Here is a 25,922-nt window from a genome sequence, read left to right on the forward strand (position 1 = left end):
GTGTGGGGGATGGACATCAAGGAGGGCACTTGATATGATGAGCCCTGGGTGTTGCACATAAGCGATGAACTACTGAATTCTACTCCAGAAACCAGTATTGCACTGTATATTAACTAAATAGAATTTAAATAAAAATTAGAAGAGGAAAGAAACGTCTAGGCCTTTACAGATGGAAACAAATCTCATCCCACCCTTACCCTAAACCCTCACATCCTCGTACAAAATCAAATGGATTGTTTCATCAACCTGAGCAAGTGTTGTCAGGTTTACCAAGAACTAGAGAGGATGTGTTTTGGCAACCAGAAAAAGAAAAGAAGAGAAACAAGAAAACAGAGCCTCTGCCTTGTGTCTGAGAAATATGAGTATTTATGCACATACTAATTGAGATTGGCTCAGTCGCCATATGCACACAGTTAACGGGGCTGGTGTTCTAGACACTGCGACTAAACAAAAGCCGCTTTGAAAACATAATGCATGATGCAGGCTCCTGAGAGAACTAAATAATCATCTCTGGCGGCTTCATATTCAAATCAACTCCACAAACACTCAGTGAGCCCCCGCTGTGTGCCCAGCACTGTGCAATAATCTAGAATACAAAGATAAATGAGTAAGAGGTCACAGGCTGCTGGGGGAAATCGATGCATAAAAAAACAAATACAACACAGCTGGCTATCGTAGAGGCAGGCACACAGATGGAAGGGAGCCGTTACTTCTGCCTGAGGAGCCCACCTTCTTGGCAGCTGCTGATGGGGAGCAGAGTCTACAAGGAGAAGTGGCTCGTAGGATGAAGAAGGGGTGTACCAGTGGTGCACAGAGGCAGGAAAGTGCATAGTGCACTAGAAGGATAAGTAGTTCGATGGGGCTGGAGCATTGCCAGTGTGGGAAGAGGGAGAGGAGATGATGCTTCTCACCATCCAGGCCCCAGCTCACATGCCACCTCCCCAGAGAGGACTTTCCTGACCAACCATAATATTGCCATTTCCTTTTTTTAAGATTTTGTTTATTTATTCATGAGAGACACAGAGAGAGAGGCAGAGACATAGGCAGAGGGAGAAGCAGGCTCCCTGCAGGAAGCTCGATGTGGGACTCGATCCCAGGACCCTGGGATCATGACCTGAGCGAAAGGCAGACGTTCAACCACTGAGCCACCCAGGTACCTCAATACTGCCATTTCCTATCCCTGTTGGGCTTTCTTGGTAGCCCTAAAGTTACTTTAGTGATCAATTTGTTTGCAGTCTCCCCAAAGAGATCGAGTCCTACATCGGGCTCCCCGCAGGGAGTTTGCTTCTCCCTCTGCCTATGTCTCTGCCTCTTTCTGTGTGTGTCTCATGCATAAATAAAATATTTTTTAAAAAGTAAATAATAAATAAATATTTGCTTTTACAAATGGGCAGATGAATAAATCAATGAACGGTGTATTTGCAGCCTGGGTTTATGGAGCTCCTCAAACCAATACAACCATTTTACGTATGATGACTTTATTAATTATAATCACACTAGCTGCTAAAACAAATAAGCCCAACATCTTCACTATCTTTACCCAATAGGAATGTACTCCTCATTCACTTAAAAGGCCAACACAAGTGCTCCTGGTTGATGAGTGGCTTTCCTCTGCACATTGATTAGGGACCCAGGTACCTTTCATTTTGTGGCCCCACCATCCCTCAGGGCCTGGGAGTCCTTTGTGTCCTGCCATTGGAACCAAAAAGAGAGCCTCAGCTCAGAAGTGTCATGCATCACTGCTGCTCACATCCCTTTGGAGAGAATGAGTCATATGGTTCCATTTCAATAGAAGTACAGCTGGGGTGAGGAATTTCTGGCAAGACATTGGCACCCTTCAGTGACACCACACTGTGGAAAGGGGAAAATGAGTTTGTGGTGGACAGAGAGCTGCCTCAGCCTCAACAACCCAAGGCTCAGAAAGTTTAAGCCATATTATCCAAGAACTTGTCACTCTCATGTAGTACAACTGTCCCTTCAATTTAAAAAGTGGCCAAGTCCTTCCCCTCCCCTGTTCTCACGCATGCTCATTTCCAAGCACTGAGATAAATTTCCTGATCTCCCCCCAAGATTCTGAGAAACTTTCCTATCAGAGTCCTATAGCCCCTGTAAGCAGAGGTCCATTTGTTCTGTTCCTGGGGAGGAGGCAAACCAAGGTTTGTTTGGGGTTTTTTAAAGATTTTATTTATTTATTCATGAGAGACACAGAGAGAGAGACAGAGACATAGGCAGAGGGAGAAGCAGGCTCCCTGCAGGGAGCCCGATGTGGGACTCGATGCCAGGACCCTGGGACCACAACCTGAGCCAAAGGCAGATGCTCAACTACTGAGTCTCCCAGGTGCCCAAGCCAAGTTTTTAAACTGAAGGGCAAGAGAGAAATGTGCTCGAATTTTGCCATGAATGGAGAGAGGGAGCCAATAGTTGAGAAGACAAGATACCAGAGGAGAAGGGGTAAGGGGATAGCCACCCAACCAGGGAGGGTCTGACAAGTTCACTTCTGCTCACAGCAACCCTCCAATAACACCAATAACTACCCACACTGATTGAGCATTTGCAGCAGGCCAGGCACCAAGCCAGTACTTTATCATCATTCTCTCTCTTAATTTTCAGTAAAATTGATCTGATAGCCACTGTTATTTCCATTTTTTGCAGATAAAGAAACTGAGACCCAGAGAGGCTAAGCAAATAGCCAGTGGTGACCCAGCCAGTCGGTGGAAGAAGCGGTATGAGGAGTTGGGTTGCCAGAGCATCACCTTCAGCCATCTCTGTGGCTGGTGAGGCTGGTGGCCAGGGCTGGGAGGTAGGTCAAGTAACAGTCAGCAAAGGTTGACATCTTCAGCAATGGCCTTGTATCTTGTCTCGTGGAGGCCTTCACCTGGGGAAGCTGGGACTCTGTTGGCCCTCAGGAGTTGGTGTGGCCTCAGTGTCTTTGTTCTACCAAGAGAATGAGGTATCCTTATGGCTTGGGGTGCCTTTCGGATCAGACAGGGTTTGCCCCACTTGCTCTAGGAAGGTGAGAACCTTCTTGCTCTGCCTCTTACATGTGAGCAGATTTTTCTTTGCCCTTCTTGCAACAAACTGTGCTGTACTTCTAAGCCAAACAGTGTGACGTACATTCAAATTACAGCCCTCACTTAGGATTACTTGGGCCTCTTAAGGAACCAATCATCGTGACTTTGAATGAGTTTAATTATCAGGGTACTTCAGTGCATAAATAACAATGCACACCCTGTTAGCCAGGCTGACAGCTCTAATTGAATCCGGCAGCCTGGTCTCATCTGGTAGAAACTGCTGGAATTTGGTCCTGACACTTTACACTGCATCATCAGAGGGATTGGAAGGGTCAGCCCGCAGTGCTGTAAACTCCCAAGGCTGGGCCCTTTATGGAAGGACCCAAGTCTCTTCTGTTCAAAGGTCAACTTGACTAAGAACAAAATGAGATGGATCTTTTTTTTTTTTTTTTTTTTTCAGAAAAACTTGTTCAAGGAGATCACTTTCAAAGCGCTTTCAGACATGGCATCTCATTTAATCCCCTCGGTGACTATAGAGGCATCATCTTCCTACACAGCACTTGGAGCTTAATCAAAATTAGTTGAATGAGGCTCAGTGGTTGAGTGTCTGCCTTTGGCTCAGGGTGTGATCCCAGAGTCCCAGGATCAAGTTCCACATTGGGCTCCCTGCAGGGCGCCTGCTTCTCCCTCTGCCTATGTCTCTGCGTCTCTCTGTGTGTCTCTCATGAATAAATAAATAAAATCTTGGGATGCCTGGGTGGCTCAGCGGTTGAGCATCTGCCTTTGGCTGAGAGCGTGATCCCGCAGTTCTGGGATCGAGTCCCACATTGAGCTTCCTGCATGGAGCCTGCTTCTCCCTCTGCCTCTGTTTCTCATGAATAAATAAATAAAATATTTTAAAATAAATAAATAAAATCTTTATAAAAAATTAGTTTAATGAATGGCAATCTACAGATGAGGACACTGAGGCTCAGGAGTCTCATAGCTGGCTTAAGCTGATGAAGTTAGCCCAGTGCAAAGCCTGGCTGTGATCTCAGACCTGCCAACTCAATTACCAGATGGAGAATCCAGGACCAAAGAGATAGCCAGCATCCCCAGCCTAGCTCGGCCTCCCAGACCTAGGTCCACCAGCCTTGAACAATAGCCCCTAGGCCCTAGGTCCTTCCAGCTCTGTCTTCCACCCTGGGGGCCAGAACAGGAGCACCAGAATAGACAGCAGCAGCAATGGCTGGCCCAATGTGTAGACACACATGCTCTAGCACCCCTGCCCAGAGCACTTATCATTTTTCTCTCTGACCAAAATGCCTTCCCCTAGGCACAAGGGTATGAGTCTCTCCAGCTGTTTGCCTCCTTTCTGCACCACCTAACACACTTTTTTGACCTTCCCAGTCCAAAGACTAATCTGGCAATCTATTGAAGCCTATACGTTATTTCTCAGAATAAAATCTTTAAATATGTAAAATAAAACACAGCGAATAACAAAAGAAACCAAAGATGTTGAAATACAGTTATCAACATGTTCTTAAAATCAGATATAGGAATATATGTGCTTCCTTATTAATGCACTAAACAATGAGATCTATCAGAGGGTCTAATAGTTTCCATAATTTCAAAGCAGCGATAAGCACGAATTATGTTGGGATATCTGCAACTACAACATGAAGTAAAATTAAAATATCAATGACTTTTATTGGTAGCAAAGTCACAGATAGTGCTAATACTGCTGAAGTTTGTTGTCTACATTCAGTAATTGAAGGAAATGGTAAATTTCAATTAGACGTTAGTGAAAATAAAAATATTTTTCCCATATAAGGGGACAGACTCCCATAAGTCTATCCAAGACCTTTAGCTGAACCCCAAGTTAAGAACCCCTATACCAGGCACGTGGGTGGCTCAGTGGTTGAGCATCTGCCTTTGGCTCAGGTTCATGATCTCGAGGTCCTGGGATCAAGTCCCATATTGGGCTCCCCACAGGGAGCCTGCATCTCCCTCTGCCTGTGTCTCTGCCTCTCTCTCTCTGTGTCTCTCATGAATAAATAAATAAATATTTTTTAAAAGAAGAACCCCTATACCCTATGGCTCAGTCAATTGAGTGTCCAACTATTGATTTCAGCTCAGGTCATGATCTCAGGCTTGTGAGATGGAGCCCAACATTGGGCCCACCCTCAGCACAGAGTCACCTAAGATTTTCTCTCTCTGGGATGTCTGGGTGGCTCAGCAGTTGAGCATCTGCCTTCAGCTCAGGGTGTGATCCTGGAGTCCCGGGATCAAGTCCCATGTCGGGCTCCCTAACTGGAGCCTGCTTCTCCCTCTGCCTGTGTCTCTGCCTCTCTTTCTCTGCGTCTCTCATGAATAAATAAATAAATAAAATCTTTAAAAAAAAAAAAAAAAGATTCTCTCTCTCCCTCTCCTTCCACCCCTCCCCACTCCTCACCTACTCTTTCTCTTTCTCTCTCTCTTAAAAAAAAAGAAAATAATGCCTACCCTAATCTCATATTGAACCAGTACCCATCCCCCCAAGTCCTGAAGAAGGAAAAAAGAGTGTTCTAAGTCAGCATCCTTAACCCAGGCTGCCCTTGTACCTGTATCCACACAGGGTCCTTGAGCCCCATCATCCTCAGACCCTGCCCCTACTCGCCCACCCTAGACTATCTTCTAGAACGTTGGCTTCCTACTTGCTATTTGTTTTATTGTTTCTTTTATCATTTCCCTGTTTATCAACTTGTCTCTTTATTTGTGCACAAACCACATCCTCTATTTCCTCCCAGACTCCAGCTCACGTCACGCCTCCATAAAGCATCTTCACTGGGGACTCACAGTACATATTACACTTGACACAACTACAATACACATTGTACACATTGTCGCCACCCCGACTCATCTACAACAGGCACCTCCGGTCCCAGCTGTGGCAGCCTGTACTGCACCGTATTCATCCCTGCCTCAATGGGGACAGAGCCCCTTACTGTCTTGGAATTACCCTCTAACATATGACAAAGACCAGACCCTTCTCCCTGAGCTGCTCTTACACTGTGGTAAGAAGATGAACTCTGTCGTAACATCAATGTGATGTTAATTTAGGACACTGACAGATTCAGCTCTTTGAGGTAGGAAGTGTGTCATGCGCTGACTTGGAGACACTTTAAAATGAAAGGAAGAGTGTTTAAGAATTGATTATTAAAAAGTCAACAGGTCACATGTGTGCAAAAAAGGAAACCAGACACCTCTAATCCCTGAAGACACATTCCCACCACTGCCACACCCGCCCCTACAGAATGTATTCTCTCTTTTGCCAAAGCTCAGTCCTCTAGGATGCAGACTGAAAACAAACTTTGGAAAATATCTGAGCATACGCTTGAGGGTTTTCCAACCCAGTTCTTTTTGCAATTTGCATTTGGAATTGAGCAAGGAGTGGTGTTGATTGGATCTATTCATGAGTTCTCTTGGCTTTTGCAATTTATAGTCAAGGAAACAGTGTAGAGCCCTATCTCTTGCTCCCAATATTTCCAGATGGGCATGTGAAATGAAATAGCCAGTGTCTACTGTTATTATTTTAGTTTTACTTTTATTATTTGTTTTCAGGGCATTCGAGGTTATACAAACAATTGCCGATTTTTAATTATGGAACTCTTCAAACCATCAAAGCTTCATTGCAATGGACGAGAGGAAGACAAGAGTCCCCACTGCTGTGTTCATTGTATCCAGAGTTACATAATAATATACTTAATCTACGTAATATACATAATACACTTTGATCGTGTACAGGTAATGTTCTAAGTGCCTTACATGCATGTAGTTTATAATCCTCACAACAATACAATACTATAGGGATCCCTGGGTGGCGCAGCGGTTTGGCGCCTGCCTTTGGCCCAGGGCACAATCCTGGAGACCCGGGATCAAATCCCACGTCGGGCTCCCGGTGCATGGAGCCTGCTTCTCCCTCTGCCTGTGTCTCTGCCTCTCTCTCTCTCTCTCTCTCTGTGTGACTATCATAAATAAATAAAAAATTAAAAAAAACCAATACAATACTATAGGTGCTATTTTACCCTCATTGGACAGAAAAGGAAATGGGGCTCAAAGGGAAGTAACTTACTTAAATGCACATAGCTAGTAAGCAACAGAGTTGGGATATGAACTCAGGCACCCTTGGTCTAGAAATGTGTGTTCATAAATGGTGGTTTGTGTAACATGGAGGAAGAAACCCTTGACCTAGAAGTTAAAGCACCCAGCTTTAGCCCCAGCTCCGGCAGGAGCTTAAGCATCTAAGCTGTATTGCTGGCTCTGCCACGCATTTGATGAATGACTGTAAATAGGTCAGTCACTCTCTCTGGCTGTCACCCAGACTCATTGTATTGAATTCTCCCTACAATATGGTATAATACTCCCCCTATAGTCTGAGGCAGGAAGCAAATGTTAGGAGGCTCTGCAAGCCTTGCTAGAGGTCAGGAAAAATATGAGGAAAGGAGATGATGCTAAGGCAGGAAAAAAATACTGGTTTTAAAAAAATAAAAAAGCAAGGTGCTGACAAATCTCCCTGAAACTTAGCCAATGAAATACCAGTGCCCCTCAGTCCCATCTCACCTTGATGCAAGTGGAGAGGAAGCAGGATGCTAACAGCCTCACTGCTACCTGCCATTGAAACCCAAGTACCCTAGAGGATTGGCAAAACCTTGGTGCAGCCTCCTTGAAAGGTTATGCTCACTGCCCAGTGAGGGGATTGTGGACTTTGGTGCACGCCAATCTGCAGCTGGGGTGGTTCCTCAGGTCCCAGGACGCAAGAAGGAGCAGCCAGAAATTAGCTAAAGCTGCTACCAACACACGACCAAGATGCAGGAAAAAATAAAGGAAAGCATCCTTGCTAAAATTCTCCCAGCTGACTAGTCCTTTGGGGAAAAAAAAATAAGCTGGATGCCGATCTCACTCTTACACTGAAATAGAAACCAAATGAATCAAAGGTGTAAACATAAAAAGGATATGTAGAAGGATACCAGAAGAACATTTAGGTAAATAGTTTTATGATTCCAGGATGGTGAGGGCACTTTTTTCTAAACATCAAATCAAGAATAGAAACCAAACAGGAAAGACTGGCAGATTTGTACTAATAAAAATGTAAACCTTCTGTTTGACCAATAAATAAACTTGGAAAAATATTTTCAACATATGTTACAGACAAAAGGTTACCATAACTCATAAAGACAGAAAACTCTTACCCAAAAGTAAGGGGGGAAATGAACACCAAAAAAAAAACAAAACAAAACAAAACAAAAAACAGTTGTACCACATGACCTATCATTCAATTCCTAGGTATACATCCAAGAGAAACGAAACATATGTCCACACAAAAACTTGTACATGAATGCTTTTAGCTGGATTGTTTAATAGCCAAAAAGTGGAAACAACCCAAGCATCTATAAATAAAATGTGATATATGCATACAATGGAATATTGTTCAGCAATAAGGAAATAAAGTCTTGTCACTTCATGGCTCCAACATGGATGAACCTTGAGAACATCCTAAGTGAAAGAAGCCAGTTACAAAAAACCACATCTTGTATCACACCATTAATATGAAATGTATAGAATGAGCAAATCTCTATTGAGACAAAAAACAGATTAGTGATTGCATAAGGCTCAGAGGACTGGGGAAAATGAAGAGTGACTGCTAATTAGGCTATAGGGATTCTTTTTGGGGTAAGAAAAATATTCTTTTTTATTTTTTAATTTTTTTTAAAGATTTTATTTATTTATTCGTGAGAGACACAGAGAGAGGCAGAGACATAGGCAGAGGGAGAAGCAGGCTCCATGCAGGCAGCCCAATGTGGGACTCGATCCCGGGACTGCTGGATCATGCCCTGAGCCAAAGGCAGATGCTCAATCATTGAGCCACCCAGGTGACCCATAAGAAAAATATTCTAAAATTGAGTGTGGTGATGGTTACATGACTCTCTAAATACACTAAACCCCATCAAGTTGTATACTTTACATGGATGGATTGTATGGTATGTGAGGTACATCTCAGTGAGCCTGTGATAATTTAAAAAAGTGATGCTCTCGGGATCCCTGGGTGGCGCAGCGGTTTGGCGCCTGCCTTTGGCCCAGGGCGCGATCCTGGAGACCCGGGATCGAATCCCACATCAGGCTCCCGGTGCATGGAGCCTGTTTCTCCCTCTGCCTGTGTCTCTGCCTCTCTCTCTTTCTCTCTCTGTGACTATCATAAATAAATAAAAATTTAAAAAAAAAAGTGATGCTCTCGATAATAAGATAAAAATTTAATCCAAAGCAAAAAAGATATGAAACTGGAAGAATGGGGCCAATTAAAATGAAAGTTTTATTCTGTGGTAAAAATGTAGACATTTTGAACTTTTAAGTACTAAGTGGCAGGTGTCATCAAAATATGTAACACAAAAACTGTTGTAAATACAAGGAGAATCTGGGGCACCTGGGTGACTCAGTGGTTGAGAATCTGCCTTTGGCTCAGGTCTGTGATCACGTGGTCCTGGGATCGAGTCCCGCATCAGACTCCTTGAAGGAAGCCTGCTTCTCCCTCTGCCTATGTCTCTGCCTTTTTCTGTGTGTCTCTCATGAATAAATAAATAAAATCTTTTTTAAAAAAAAATACAAGGAGAACCTGGTGGGGGCGGGGGAAGGGACTCAAAGTGCTTATCTAAAGACAGATCAAGGGAACTCAGATAAGTGAGACAATCTGATTAATTAAGTTGATAAGATGGATCCATAGGTAAGTTTCAAACTCTGCACCCTCCAGAAAAGCAAATTCTTTTGAAGTATCCATGGAGCATTTAGAGAATTATAAAGAAAACCTTAGTAAATTCACAAAAGTAGGAACTGCATTACAGTAGCACATTACAGTACAGTAAAACCTAATAATAAAAACTAATAATACAGTAAATGCAGTAAAACCTAATAATAAAATCTAATACAAAAGTTGACACAAGCAAAAAAAGACAGCCAAATCACTGAGAAATAAACTCTCTCTGACAGTTTGTTTCAAACAGAAATCAAAGCTGAAATTGTGCTGGGGCACCTGCGTGGCTCAGTCTCAATCCAAGCGTCTGACACTTGGATTCGGTTCAGGTCATGATCTCGTGGCTCATGAGCTCAAGCCCCATGCTGGGCTCTGAGCACTCAGTGAGACTACTTGGATATTCTCTCCCTCTGCCCCTTTCCCACGCTCACTCCCTCTTGCTCTCTCGATCAAATAAATAAATAAATATTTTTTTAAAAAACTGAAACTGCACAAATTCTAATACCTGTTTGTTCCTTTTAAGTGTTTTTGCAAACCGCTTTTTTGCACAGAAGCATACTTAGAGGGGTGCCCGGTGGCTTGGTCATTTGGGTGTCTGCCTTCAGCTCAAGTGGAGCCCTGTGTCAGGTTCCTTGCTCAGCATGGAGCCTGCTTCTCCCTCAGCTCCTCACCCAGCTTGTGCTCTCTCTACATCTCTCTCAAATAAATAAATAAAATCTTAAAAACAAAAAAAAAAAGAAGCATAACTAGGTAAATGCTATATTTCCATCTTATTTTGTGTTGCTGGCTCCAGGTGATGATAATACTAACTTGGGTCCTTTTATTTGTCCTTATACATATAATTGTGCTTCCTCTATTGTCTTTTACTTGTGTCCATTTATTTCTCTTTTTTTAAGATTTATTTATTTATTTGAGAGAGAGAACAGGGGGAGGAGCAGTGAGAGAGGGAGAGAATCTCAAGCAGACTCCCCAAGGAGTGTGGAACCCAGCACAGGGCTTGATCCCACAACCTTGAGGTCATGACCTGAGCCAAAATCAAAAGTCAGATGCTCAACAGACTGAGCCACCCAGGCACCCCTTATGTCCATTTATTTCTAAACCACTGTGAATCCTACTTTTATATTTTATTTATTTATCTGGAAGTTTGTTTTCATCCTTTCTGCTTAGTAATTCTAGCATTAAAGGCAATGAATTTTCCACTGATAATAGCTTTGGTTGCATCCCAGAAGACATTTAAAACTTCTTTCCTGATTTTAAAAGTAACATATTATTTAAGTTAAAAAAGTATACATTCCATAATGTATGATTTAGATGAGAAAGTCTTCTATTTATAATTCCACCCTCTACCATACCTCCCACTCCCTTAACTAAGATTACAGTTTAAACATTCCTTCCATTTTTTTCTAAGCTATTAACAAGAGAATATAAGTATATAATAATCTTCTTTTGACTGAAGTAGAATCATATTTTCATATTCAACATATTAAATTCATTGTTTTCACTTAACCATATAAATGACAATTTTCCATATTAATGCATAAAGGCTTCTCTCAGTGGTGACATAATGTTCGGGATGTAATCATATGTATTTAAGAAGTCAATTATTCATTGATGTTTCAGTTGCTGCCAGTTTCGAATATTACAAACCCTGTGCAATGAACATTCTTAAACATGCATCCCTGTATACCTGTACAAGTTATTGCTACACAAATAGGATTTATAGTTTTCTCATTATTGTCCCACAGGTGCCAAACAAGGTTGCCTAGGACCACGAATAATGTTGTCTAGGAACCACAAACCCCATCTTAAAAATAGCATGATAAAAGAAACAAGAAGTGCTTGCCTAATCCAGTTTTAGGATAAGTGGCAACAAAAGACCCCCAAGAGAGATACAAATAGAGACCTGAATGGAGAAAAAAATAAGAGGATTTCAGGTTTTATAAATGTGCGAAACTAAATTTGTAGGTTTCAGAACTCTGGGGACACTACAGACTGGCTCTCATCAGTCAATGCATGTAAAGATTCACATATACACGGCTGTGACTCTTCCACCAGGCATTGTGGCTGCATAGAAGTAACCGTGCACAGGGGAGGCAAATTCTAAAATCAAAACATGCAGGGAAGACTTCTTCTAGGATGTTCTTCTCTCTCCCACTGTTGCCAGGGGAGACTGAGCCCACCTGGAGCGGGGAGCAGAACAGGGAGCAGACACAGCCAAGAAATCCTAACTAGAGGGGACAGGAGGAATAATTAAAGATAACAGGAATTAATTCATTTGAAAGCAGAAAAGGAGCTCAACTAGTTATTTTTTAAAAGCTCTAAGAGCTCATATTTCAAAAGGCATTAATAATAAAATAGATAAACCAGTATGCTATCAGGCTCTGCAGAGTCTACCCTGGTGTAAAGGATGAAATACTAGTGGGCAGCCAGGCAAGGTGTGATGAGAGATAATGCTGGAAAGGTAGACAGGTGCCAGATCCTGAAGAGCCCTGTGTGTCACACTAAAGAATGTGGACTCTGCCCAGGGGGCATTTGGGACTGGTTTGTGTTTTTTCAAACTGGAGTAGCATGATTACTTTTTACTCCAGAGCAATTGCTGTGGGTAGTAGGGTGGAGGTAGGGAAATCTGAAGTAGAGAGAACAGAGACTATAAAATGCACCAAATGAGAGGCAAGGAGGACTGACCCAGCAGTGGCAAGAGGAGTAGAGACTCTGGTTCTCAGTGAGAGAAACTAAGGAAGGTGGGCAGGATATACAAGATCAAACCCAATTTTATAACTGGGTAAATGTTTTCTTATACATAAAATGAGGGTAATATCAAATTAGGTAATTCTGAAGATTATAGAAGTGAGTTTGCTTTAAAGTTCACTTACACCCTATTTTGTTCCAGAAAAGACTTAATGCTGCTGGAGACAAAATCAAAGATGTGGAAACACTGTAAAGCCCCCAGAGATCTGAAATATTACCATTTATTGTTAGAACTGACATGTTCACAGACACCTGTGAGTTTAGAGACTGAGTTTGTGGTGCTGTGCACGGTAGGGCAGAGGGGCAGTGAGGCTGACTCTGCCCAGCAGGCCAATGCAAGTGTGACCCCGGGGTCTAGAAGAAAGGCCAAGGTTTATGAAACCAGTATGGGAGGTGTGAGCTCAGTGTGTCTAGAATCTACTCACTGTGAGCCAGACACTGTTCCAGACCTATTAGAACTGTTTATCTCATTTAATCCTCAGAGCAAACTTGCAAGGAAATTTTTATTAAAAAAAAAAAAAGGACTTTACAGATGAGAAAATCTGAGACTCTCAGAAGTTAACTAGCCTCCTCAGTGGGAATCCCGGGGACCCATGCTGACCTCTGTCCTTTTCCAATCATGCATAACATTCAGTGTCTGAAAGGGCAGAGCTGTGGTTCAATAGAAATATGTCCACAGCAGCTCTGCCCGGCTGCAGCCCACATGGGGGTTGCAGGTTGCCTGGTGGGAGTGGACCTGACTAGCAGGTGGCACTTCTGGGGGGGACAACCAACCCTACCTTTTCTCTCTGTGACTAATTCATTCCCTCTTTCTCTCAGTGGCAAATAGCCCCTGGGTCCCTCCCTTTCTCTGGCAGGCCACTGATGACAGCTCTCAGTCTCTCCTCATTGGTCATCCCTGGTCTCATCTCAAAGTGATGCTGCCCCCCCACTGCCACCCCTCCCAGGCCCCCCACTCAGCTGCACCACAGGGCTCCATCCTATGGCTGCAGTGGGACTCTCTCTGCTGAGGCTACAGCTTTCTCATTAGGCTCACACAACAAGGGTATTTGTTCACTCCTTGCAGGAGTCAGGTAGGACTTTGGAGTTAGCACCATCCATTGTCCCTCCAGCATTGTACTCAATGGGAGAAGATGCTGTTGAAACAAAGCATTTGACAAAATCCCCCCATATCACTTTAACTAGTCACCTACCATCACTTTTCACAATCAGGCATCTCACTGCTTCCTGACTCGGCTAAATCCTAAACTTGGAGTTTCTCACTGTCCCTGGAGTACTCCAGTTGGGTAAGTCTTACTAGGAACCTCACCCTACCAGTCTCCCCTGGGCTGACACTCGAGATTAATTATAGATTGGCTGTATGCCAGGACCTCTCATACCAACCTGACCCAACCTTGATTCTGCTTCTACCAAGTCCTATGGTGCCCACCCAAATCCCCTTCCCATATACACACACACCTTACAGGAGACTGGCTGTCCTGGGTGACCACCAGCCACCAGGAATGGAAATCTTCCAGGATAGATCTTGAGCAGCAAGTTCTATCGAAGATAGCAGGAGGAAAAAAAATAGTCAGAATCTGGGGGTTCAAACACTGGGGGTGGCAAATGTAAATCCTTGATCTGCACTCAAGTCAGGGTCATAGAAACAAAGAGGAAGTGAAGGGAACAGAACCAGGTCCGAGCAGGGAAGGCGGTGGGGAAACTGAGTAGAGGCCACAAATCTCACCGACGTTTCATGGGCTAGTGGGTATAGGATGCATGGGAGAGTCCTGCCAGCCATAAGGGCAGAGCCATGGTTTGGGGTCAAGAGTCAGGTGGCACCAGGTACAGGGTATAAGCCCTTGACTCCATCTGGAGTGTCCCAGTGTCTGAGCATACCCATGCCCCTCCTCAAGGCTAGGGCGGTCCTTCTCCAGCCTCAGTCCCCAGGCCTGACCCCAAGAGCATGTCCTGGAGCAGGGATTAGCATCAAACATGCAGAAAAGCAGGACTCAGAAGTGAGGGGGCTTTCCAGAGTCTCAGGAACAATGCTCAACAAGGCACAAGCTCAGAGCTCACGTGATGGGGAGAAACTGCAGGTCAGGAAAGCGAAGGGCCCCACAGTCTGGGTCACTCACTCAGCTCTACTGCCCTTTCACCGTGGTCTGATCTCCTTCTCCCAGCCTAGTAGATAGGACCTCAGAAACCCTGACTGGTAGAAGGAACAGGAGGACAGGCTTGTCAGACATAGGACTGACTGGGGAAACTGGCCAACGGTGACCAATTCATCACGATTTACCCAGGCTTTCCAGCTTCTAGCACTGCAAATCCCAGGAAACCCCCAGTCCTTGTTTTAAAATGAAAATTCTACATCCTGGAATACACACCCCCCAGTCCCAAGCAATTGGGTCATTTAGTCTCCCTACCTCGGGTCAGCTTCCTTGTCCATCGGATGAGGTACCCAAGGATAGACAGGGTCCCCGGGGATAACCTCAAAGACAAGATTAAAGCTATCATTCAGATAACCAAACCACGCAAGACATCGATTTAGGCACAGCAAGATCCCAGCCGGAAACTAGAGCAGAGGGAAAGGAATCTCCACTATAGCAAAGGCTGGCCAGAAGCAGGCTGGATCAGGGGAAGGCAGGAGCCAAAGCGGGAACCTTGAGTCCAAATCCCTGGCTGTCTTATTTGCAGTTGTAACTCGGGTTTCCAGCGCAGCGGCTGGCACACAGCAAGAACTCGGTGCAAGCTGAATGAATGAGCAGATGGAGGCATGCAGACTTCCGACAACTAGAGCAGACAACTCACACCACCAATGGGGCCCAGCCTGATGTCACAATCCCTAACTCGCAAATTGGATCCGTGGTAGAAGATGCAAGGGGTCAGGGTGGACAAACTCATTTGACACAGGTTCAGGCTGGAGGGAACAAGCAATGGGAGGGAGCTTTGCTGCTAGAAGGCTTGCTGCTGGTGATGGTTCTAGGGGATACAGCCATCAATCTCCTCTTAGGGAAGACCTGGCCTTTAGCAAACAGCCAAGACAGGCCTTTCACTGAAGCCCTCTCCAAAAGTCTTCATAGTGAGGAAGTCTCCATCACTTGTCAAGGCCAGTCAAGCAGGGTTTCCACTAAGCAATCACTTCTAACTTGTAGAGCACTTTTTACAATAATCATTGCAGCGGCTACTTGCTAGGGCCCACTGGTCAGACCTGGGAAGCAGCAGCAGTGCCATCTTGTGGCTCTTTTAGGAACACTACCAGGCTGTTTCAGTCCCTTCGCCTGTCTGGGTGTGTAGGACACACGGTTCCTGAGAATTCACAACTTTGGATATATCCATAAGGACATCTGTCCTGCTATTTAACAATTTGACCCACTTCTCGCCCTTTGCAAATATCAAAAGCCATAAAAGCCAATCTCCTAAGTCAACGTGGACTCAATGCCGTGGGATCTCTGTGTTTCCAGAAAACTCAGAGCTTCCTACAGTAAATCCACATTCACTGAGCTAACTGGTATACAACTCTCTGGTGCACAGAGAAAGACCATGCTTCCCAACTCTGGCACTCTCCACTTATGGAGGCACACCTTTCTTGCTTATAAAAGGAAATATGGTAGTTGTCCACCATGCTTATTGTCTAATAGGGATGTCAGGCAGAAGCCAAATAATTCCTAAAATAGTGCCCTGGGAGAGTGCTGTGAAGGACACTGGTGCCATTAGCCAGTATGATGGGGCAAGGAGTATGACGTAGTCCAGGGGGGCCAAGTGAGGCTTCCTCTGCGATGCTCAAGCCAGGAACTGGAAGTCTGCATTATATTCCAGGAAATGCAGAGAAGATGTGAGCTTTTAGTGCATTATTTCAACAAGCCTGACCAGAGATGACTGCTGGGGACAAGGGGCTTTGAACTGCCCCCTAGTTTTGGGGGTGTTTGTCTGATTCTGTCATTGCCCACCACTACAACCATCACACATGCATGCACACAGGGACACACGATGCACAATCGATTTCTCATCTCTTTGTGTTTGAAGAGGAATTAAGTTATGTGCAGATGAGAACTGCAGTTAGATGGGGTCATGCCCGGGTAGAAGAACAGAAAGGCTCTTCGAAAGAAAACCTATCTCTGAGGTCAAGACAAGATGAGTCACTAGAACAGCAGCTGGACAGGGCGCCTGGTGGCTCAGTCAGTTAACCCTGACTTGGGTTCAGGTCATGATTTCGGGGTCCTGGGATGGAGCCCCATGTGGGCTCCCTGTTCAGCAGGGAGTCTGCTTGTCCTTCTCCTTCTGCCCCTCCACAGCTTGTGCTCACTCTCACTCTCTCTCTCACATAAATAAATAAAATTTTTAAAAAGAAAGAAAGAAAAAAAAAAAGGCAGCTAGACAGTGAGTCTCCAGTCTGAGTTCTCTATGGAAAAGAAGGGGTTACAGCTCAATGCAGCTTGGAGACTTCCTAGAAATTTAGGGACCTTCCAGCTCACCTGCTTCTGATGTTTGCAAGAGGATAGAGGAAAGGGTATGAGTCTTAGAATCAGAGAGACACGGATTCTACCCCTGGCTCCAGCATGATTTGCCAAATTAACTTCTCTGAGCCATTTCAAGATCTGTAAAATGAAATTAAAAATCTCTCTGTTGCAGAAAGGCACATGCTCTGTTCTGGCCCTCAAGGCTAGACTTCTACCCCCAAAAGCCCCTGCTTTCTCTTGCCCTGCATGATAGCAGATTGCTTTATCAAATATTATCAGTTCTTTCCTTCAGGAAAAACCTCAAAATTCAAGATTTTAAATTTGTACTAATGTTGTAAAGAATAGATTTTTTTTTTAAAGTGAGCTCTATGCCCACTGTGGGACTTGAATTCATGTCCCCAAGATCAAGAGTCATATGCTCTACTGACTGAGCCAGCCAAGGGTCCCAAGAATAGATTTTTAGGGCATGTTTATTTTCCATACTGGCATAAGTACATCACTGAATAAATAAATTAGGGGAAAAGGTCTTTCCTTACAGAAGGATACTAGTTAGTAAATAAAGAAGGAATGATGGAAATAGAAAATCACCAGTAGGCAAACTTCATGGTAATAATTGTCACAAGCAAGTACCATAGAAAGTACAATCAGAAATGGTATATTTGCATAACTTCAAAGTATCTCCCCTACAAGATACTTATGCAATATAAATAGGAAAATGGTAACTTTGCAGTGAAGAAACCTGGCAGGCCCAAGTTAATACCACAAGTAATAAGACATATCAACATCAGTGATAGGATGCCTTGCGAAGGGGGCACACCACTTGTGTGGTATTCTTGCCAGAAAAGTAGAACTTCAACTGAATCATGAGAAAACACCAGACAAACCCAAATTAAGGGTCTATTTCTATGAAGCAATTGGCCAGTACTTTTCAAAAGTATCAAAGTTATGAAAGACAAAACAAACAAAAAACATCCTCTCATATACTAAAGATTAAGAAAACATGATAACTAAATGCAGCATAGGGTCTTAGATTGGATTCTGAACCAAAAAGGATACTAGTTGTTGCTTAACATTCCATTATAATAATAAACAAATATTCATTTAACTAATCCCAAACCTGTCTCCATGTTTTACTTATTACAATACTTTTATAAAAACTTGTGTGTTGTGGACTGTATATATATATATATATATATATATATATATATATATATATATATTTATATTTATATTTATATTTATATATATATATATATATATAAAATCACTTCTGCCATATCCTGCTGAATAGATAGACAGATAGACAGATAGATAGAATAAAATAGTCTTAGAAGGAGGATGATTGGGCAGCCCGGGTGGCTCAGCGGTTTAGTGCCGCCTTCAGCCCAGGGTGTGATCCTGGAGACCAGGGATCGAGTCCCACATCGGGCTCCTTGCATGGAGCCTGCTTCTCCCTCTGCCTGTGTCTCTGCCTCTCTTTCTCTCTGTATCTCTAATGAATAAATAAATACAATCTTTATTAAAAAAAAAAAAAGGAGGATGGTTGATTCAAAGAATAAGAAAAGTTTAAGTTTTGATTATAGTTCTACCAAAAGTGAATGAAAGTGACCATTTCCCCACATCCTGACAAATAATAATTACTAACATTTTTTTATTTTTTCAGAATGAGCAAATTATTAAATCTTTAGCCCATCTGAATGGCACTCCAAGACCTCTGTTCATACTGGAAAGGATCTTTGAATTTCTTAAGTAACATTCAGCCTCTTTTTTCAATGGCCAAGGTACTTAAGCTCTCTGTGGTGGCCAATCTCCAGGATGGCCCCCAACAATCCTTGTCTATTGGTACTCATGTCCTTGTAGAGTCCCCTCCCACACTGTATCGTAGTTGGTCTGCATGACCAATAGAATATGGCAGAGGTCATAGTATGTGGTTTCTGAAACTAGATCATAAAAAGTCATATGGCTTCTCCTTTTCTCCCTTGGATCATTAGCCCTGGTGAAAGCCAACTGCCACATTAAACCAATACTCAGCACCTCTGCAGAAGCCTCATCAGTATCACATGACAAGGAGCTAAGGCCTCCTGCCAACAGCTGTGTGATGAGCCATCTTGACAGCAGATTACCCAGCCCCAGTCAAGCATTCAGATGATTGCAGTCCAAGCCAACATCTTGACCATAACCTCAAGAGAGACTCTAAATTAGAACCATGCAACTAAGCCACTTCAAGATTCCTGATGCTCAGAAACTGAATGAGATCATAAATGTTTGTTATTTTAAGTCACTAAGTTTTAGGATAACTCGTGACACAGTATTAGAAAACTAATACACCCTGGGACTCACTTTCCTCATCTGTAAAACATGGATGATCATAAAAATAATGCCCACTTCACAGAAAGAAAAAGAGATGAAAGTACCTGCCACCTGCCTGACCCATGAGCACCAATGTCTGCTCCCCTCTCTCGATGGGCAGCCCTTATGATACAGACTGTCAGGTCTGACTAAACAGAGGAATGTTTTGAACTGCAATACCTTTAACCTCTTCCTTTAAAATTCACAGCAAATCAGCTTCTCATTCACTTCCAGACACATTATTCTAAGAATGAAACAGAAAGTGAATTTTGTTGCAACACATTCCCTGCCCTTTAATTTGATGAAATTACTAAAGCAAATAGTCCAGTTGCTCTGGTCTTCAGAGAGCCTCCAAGCCTTTCTGTGAGTGATCAGGGAACAGCTAGTTCAGACCCCCAGTGATGAGCCGGTGTGGACAGCTGAGGAGGGATAGTCTGGCCTTAGTATAGATGCCGATACAGGAAGCCACGTTGTTGTTTCCAAGCAACTTGAACACACACATCCAAAAGATAAACTGCTCCTCCTTTCTCATCTGCTGGAGGTTCCTGGTGAATGGACTGAGCCCAGTGGTGGCAGGGGAGGGCAGAGGGCAGGCAGGAGCCACATAATCCCCAGGGATGCTGGTCTCCCAGAATCCAACCACCAGAATTCTGAGGCAAGTCACTGATCTGGGGACATATGAACACCTGAGTGCTCCTCTTCCGTTGAGCAGACCACACTCTGCCAGTCCAGGCCAGCCTGGGACCTCAGTAGAGCATCCCTGGAAGCCCTAACACCACCTCTACCCTTCAACAGGTGAAGTCCTTCCAGACTGTAACTAGTGCTGCTCTCCACTCTGCCATCTAGTGGCCACAATCAGCAACTGCAGCTTCCCCACCAAAGCTTTCCATGGGATGGGGCCGTGTCCCTCCGGGAACTGGGTTGGCAATTTTGTCTCCCCTTCCAAAGGAATGACCAGGTTCTTTCTGTTTAGTTCTCCATGCCAAAGAACTTGGGTGGACTTCCAGGGAAGAGATCAGAAAGTTTAAAATAGACACCATTCTGAATCTTCTCACAATTATTCTTTAGTCCAGCTGCTAGGCTGAGCCCAGTTTGGAAACTTCGTCTTGCCTCCAGCCGCACTCCCTACTCCCTGAGGACACTTTTCCTAGTAGGTAGAGTGGCCTTTGTCCCTGTATTTGTTCTGTTTTTAATAACTATGTCTAGAGCCATTAATCCCAACAATCTCTCCATCCAAACCCAGGAGGCTCTTGGCTAACACACTCCAGGTGGGCATGAAGGCTCAGCTGACCCAGGCAGCCCATCTGCTTTCAATCTTCAGTAAGCCAAGCCACAGTGGAGAGAAGATGGACTGTTCAACTAACATGGCAGAAAGAAATGTGAATTACAGTGGATACTTGTCAGGTTGAGAAAGGACCAAAACTGATGAGCTGATGAGCTCTGAAACCATCTCCAAACAGTATCTTTACAGCAAAGACAGAGCAAGAACAGGAATGATTAGAGAAGAAGTGCCCAATGGGACACCTGGGTGGTGCAGCGGTTGAGTATCTGCCTTTGGCTCAGGGTGTGATCCCAGAGTCCCAGGATCGAGTCCCACATCGGGCTCCCTGCATGGAGCCTGCTTCTCCCTCTGCCTATGTCTCTGCCTCTCTCTCTCTCTTCATTTATTCTCTCATGAATAAATAAATTAAAAATCTTAAAAAGAGGGAGAGAAAAGGAGTGCCAACTAATAACCTTTGAATACTGGCTCCCACCACAGAGGCCACGCAGGCTTTGGAATAGATAAGCCTAGAATTTGAATTCTGACTCTGCCACTTAACTCGGTGACCTCAGGCAAGTCACTTCACTTCTCTGAGCCCCAGTTTCCTTCTTTATTAAGTGGGCATGAAAACCTCTGCCATTCTGCGGTAGGGAGAAGTAAATGAAGCTGGGTGTGTAAATGTACCTAGCAAGGAGGCTATGCCCTAGGAAATACTCTGTAAATACTCCGGTCTTCATCCCACTTACATTTCAGGAAATACAAAAGACATCACCAGGGGGAAGGAACTCTAAAATTTCCTTCTCTCAGGATCAAGAAAATGCCTGATTATATGTATTATCCTTTCAGAGGTTGATTCAATTCAATATGCCTTTATTGAGCACCTACGTGGTGTAAGTTCCTTGGGAAGACAGAGGTGAAAGAGGCAGAGTTCCTACCCCCAAGGAGCTCACAGCTCATTAATGGAGGTGGAAGAAATGGCCATAGTCCAAACAGGTGGAAGTCATAATAACAGGTAACACTTATATAGCACTTACTTTGTAAGGTTGTATATTCTAGGTTGTATATTCTATTAATATTCTATTAATATTCTATTAATCCTGAAAATAGTTCTTTGAGGTAGGTACCATCATTACCCTTCTAAACTTACATATGGGAAAGCTGAAAAATAGAGACTTAAGAAATGTGCCAGGGCACCTGGGTAGCTCAGTGGTTGAGCACCTACCTTTGGCTCAGGGTGTGATCCTGGGGTCCTGGGATCAAGTCCTGTATCAGGCTCCTTGCAGGGAGCCTGCTTCTCCCTCTGCCTATGTCTCTGCCTCTCTGTCTGAGTCTCTCATGAATAAATAAATAAAAATCTAAAAAAGGGAAAAAGAAAAGAAATATGCCAAAGGTCACACAGATGAGAAACAGCAGAAGTGAAGTTAAAGGCCAGGTAGGGGGATCCCTGGGTGGCACAGCGGTTTGGCGCCGGCCTTTGGCCCAGGGTACGATCCTGGAGACCCCGGATCGAATCCCACATCAGGCTCCCGGTGCATGGAGCCTGCCTTCTCCCTCTGCCTGTGTCTCTGCCTCTCTCTATCTCTCTCTGTGACTATCATAAATAAATAAAAAAAATTAAAAAAAAAAAAAAGGCCAGGTAGTCAGCACCTGTAATCCACGCATTAAATCACTAAACTATACAGCCACGCCAGCCTTAGTAGGCTTTCCGCATTTCTCTAACCATGTAGTGGCCTTCCACACTGCTGAGCACCTACTCATACCATTCCCTATGCCTCAAAGTCCCCTGTCAAAAATTCTTATTCTCTTTTTAAGAAATAGAAAATATGTCTTTCTGTGTGAAGCCTCCAAGCTCCATGACACAGCACACATGTTTCTTGGGGCACTTGTAACACAGTATTGTAATTATCGGGGTGGTTCTTGGCCCCCTAAGAAAACTGGGCACACTGGAGGACAGGAGCCACCTCTTACTCAACCTCAGATCCCCGTTCAATAAATGTGTGTTGCATGAACCTGTCAGTTACTCCTGACTCAAGTCACCTGCACTAGCCTGACAACCACCCTAGAAGTCAATGGGAACTTGACTTTCTGGTCTGTTCCACACACCTAAGGGGGATCCTCAACTGACTGGGTCTTGAAGATTTTCAGCACAGCCTTGCCCACCTTGAGTACTGTTTGAGCTGATGCAGTGACAGATCAGGTTTTAATCTCACTTAATTTTCAATGGTGTAACACAAAACATATAAATGGGCTTCATTTTGGAGTGATGGGTTGGGAGCTGGTTATCATGCAAGGGGACCCTAGATCAGGGCTACATTACAATTTTCATGGGCCTTAGGCACTTTTGCCTTCCTGGTCCCTTCTTCCATAAATATTATTTAAAAACGTATGACTCTGTTAGTATAAAGATGAAATAATTCAGGCTATTTATTATTTTATAATCATTATTCTTATACTTATTTTTTCTGATTTTTTTAATAAATTCTTTTTTTTTAAGATTTATTTATTTATTTATTCAGAGAGAGCAAAAGAGAGGCAGAGACACAGGCAGAGAGAGAAGCAGGCTCCATGCAGGGAGCCTGACGTGGGACTCTATCCCGGGTCTCCAGGATCACACCCCGGGCTGCAGGCGGCACTAAACCGCTGCGCCACCGGGGCTGCCCCTTTTCTGGTTTTTAAAATAAACTAAAATTAAAACATTTCGTGAGCCCCTAAAAATATTAACATAATATTTTTCTGCAGCTCTAGACACTATACCTAGTGGATAAGTCTACCCTACCCAGATGTCAGATGCCAGAGGCCACCTCTCTGAGACCGTTCAATTTTTCAAGAAAAGAACACCTGTTTTGTTGCTTGGCCTTTCTAAGTAGGGGGAGAAGAGTTGGCTTTCCTATATACAAAACTTTTGTTTAATTCCCATTTTCAGCTACACATCTCCATCTTCCCCTCCACTGTAGCTGGCATTCTCGGGGCTCATGGACTCAAGCAACAGTTTCTTCAGGCACCATCCTCCATCTCCTTCCTAACTACTAGAACTTTCTTGAAATCTCTTACCCACTAATGCCACTAATACCACTAATGCTCTTACTCTCATTCTTTGAATTCTTGGGCCTTTCTTCCTTTTTCATTTCTATAATGGAGTTCCAGAGGAGAAAAGAGATAAACACATATCAAGAATGCACCATCTTTAGCCAGGAACCCCTCAGCATTGTATCATTTAGAATGCTTTCAGCTGCATGTAACAGAAAAACCAGCTCAAGTTGGCCTGTTCAATAAGGAAATTCAGGGTCAGCTTAATCTAGTTCTCCATCATCGCCTAGGCTATGCCCACATCTGATGTTGGCTTTATTTTGAGACTATTGCCTTCATGGGGCAAATTGCCATAGCAATTCCTAGATACATGCCCACACCATAGCATTCAGGTGATGATTCCCAGTCATTGGCAAATACTAAAGCCTCAGAGAAGCAACCAAAATGGCAGCCACCTCTACAAAACCCAGGAGACAGAGGCAGACCTTACAACTTATGTCAGAGTGAGGCATGTGTTTTCTGGGCCCCTGGAGAATCTCATTTAAAGATCTGCCATTGGGGCACTTGGGCCATTTGGGAAGAAGCAGGACCCTATGGGAGCTCTGTCCACTCAAGCAGATATGAGTAAGATTTGGTGAGATGATGGGTGTGCCTGGCTGGCTCTGTTGGAAGAACATGCAACTCTTGATCTTGGGTTTGTGAGTTCAAGCCCACACTGGGTATAGAGATTACTTAAATGAATAAATAAATAAATAAAAACTTTAAAAAAAAAAAAAGATTTGGTGAGATGAGTCAACTGTTGGATATCCAGTTGATAGGGAAGGATGGCAGTGAAGCGGGACCCCAGGCCTCCAACGATGGCCCCCAAGATGTCTGCATCCTGATCCCCAGAACCTGTGAAAGTTACTTAAATGGCATGAGGTGGGTCCCACGGTATTCGTCATTTTATAGAAAATGAAACTGAAATACAGAGTGTAGATGACTTGCCCAAGTTTATAGTGCTGGAAACTTCATCATTTGCTGAAAGCCAACTGGGAAGTGGCCCAACCTTATGTAAAGGAGACAGAGATGGTGAGGAGTTTGGGGTGGGAGGTTAGGAGGTAAAAAAAATTCTACTTTGAGATGGTTGGGATGGGAACTGGATTAGAATGTAGGGGATTGGGGCCCCCGAAAACTGAGGACCAGAAGACCAGGCAAAGGATTGTAGCCTAGAGGAATCTGGAGAAGGCAAGGATTGAGAGCAGCTCCTATCTACACACCCTCAGCACAGGCTGGCTGGCTGAGAGGAGCTGTCCTCAGTATCCCACACAGAACATGTCAATCCTCAGCACATCTGGCCAGTTCCTGTGCTCAGAAAGCCACAGAACCCTAGTCTTTCTGAAAGTGAAGAAACTCTCCTCTGGCTCCAAGACCCGGGAAGCATGCATTCCTTCCTTCATTCATTTCTGGATCCAATATTTTTCAGGTTAGCCATGCAGAGGCCTTTTTGATGGACCCTGAGCCACCAGCATGGTCACAGAAGGCTCAGAGGCCACACCCCAAGACAAACGAGGAAAAAACTGTGGGGCTTTGGGGCCTCCTGGGGGTGCGGTGATGCCTAGCTGGGGATTTCCTGACCTGCTCATTCGATACTGTCCTAAGAACAATACAGCAGAGGCAGATTTGTGATTTGGGATGGAACAGCAGGCACTGTGCTCATCCTGCTGGGATTTTCAGAACCACACAATATGCTTGATTGAAAGACTCTTTTAGTAGCTTAATTTTTTTAACATTAAAGAATTAAATCAATAACGTCCCCATTTCAGCTTCTCTGTGATTATATCCTTTGTATCCTGTTTGCTATTATGTAACAAACTTTCTAAAAATGACAGTCTGTCATCTGTACAAAAAAAAAAAAAATCAAGGGAAAAGAGAAAGAGAAAGAGGAAGAGAAAGAAGTTAACATAAGGTGAACACCTACTGTGTACCAGGCACTGTTCTAGGGGCATTTTTTCCATTGTCTTAGGTTGTCCTCACAACCCCAAAAGGAAGATGCGGTCATAATCCTCATCTTATCGATTAGGAACCTGAAACTCAGAGAAGTAAAGAGACTTCTCCAGGGTCATACAAAGGAGCAGAGCCTGGATTAGAACTCTCTGGTCTTTTAGCTTCCAAACTCATCCTCCTCCATTGTCGTCTTTGTTAATTCCCTCTACTCAGAACACCCACCCAATAACAGGACCAGGTGGTGCCATGGACCTTAGTCTGGCAGGCAGCTCTGCTGTTTGCAGGCGTGATTCCTGGAGCTGATGAGAAGGCTCTTTCCTGTCTCCCTCCCTAGCTTG

The sequence above is a fragment of the Vulpes vulpes genome, chromosome 14 (assembly GCF_048418805.1).
Source record: "Vulpes vulpes isolate BD-2025 chromosome 14, VulVul3, whole genome shotgun sequence".
NCBI classification, from domain to species: Eukaryota; Metazoa; Chordata; class Mammalia; order Carnivora; family Canidae; genus Vulpes; species Vulpes vulpes.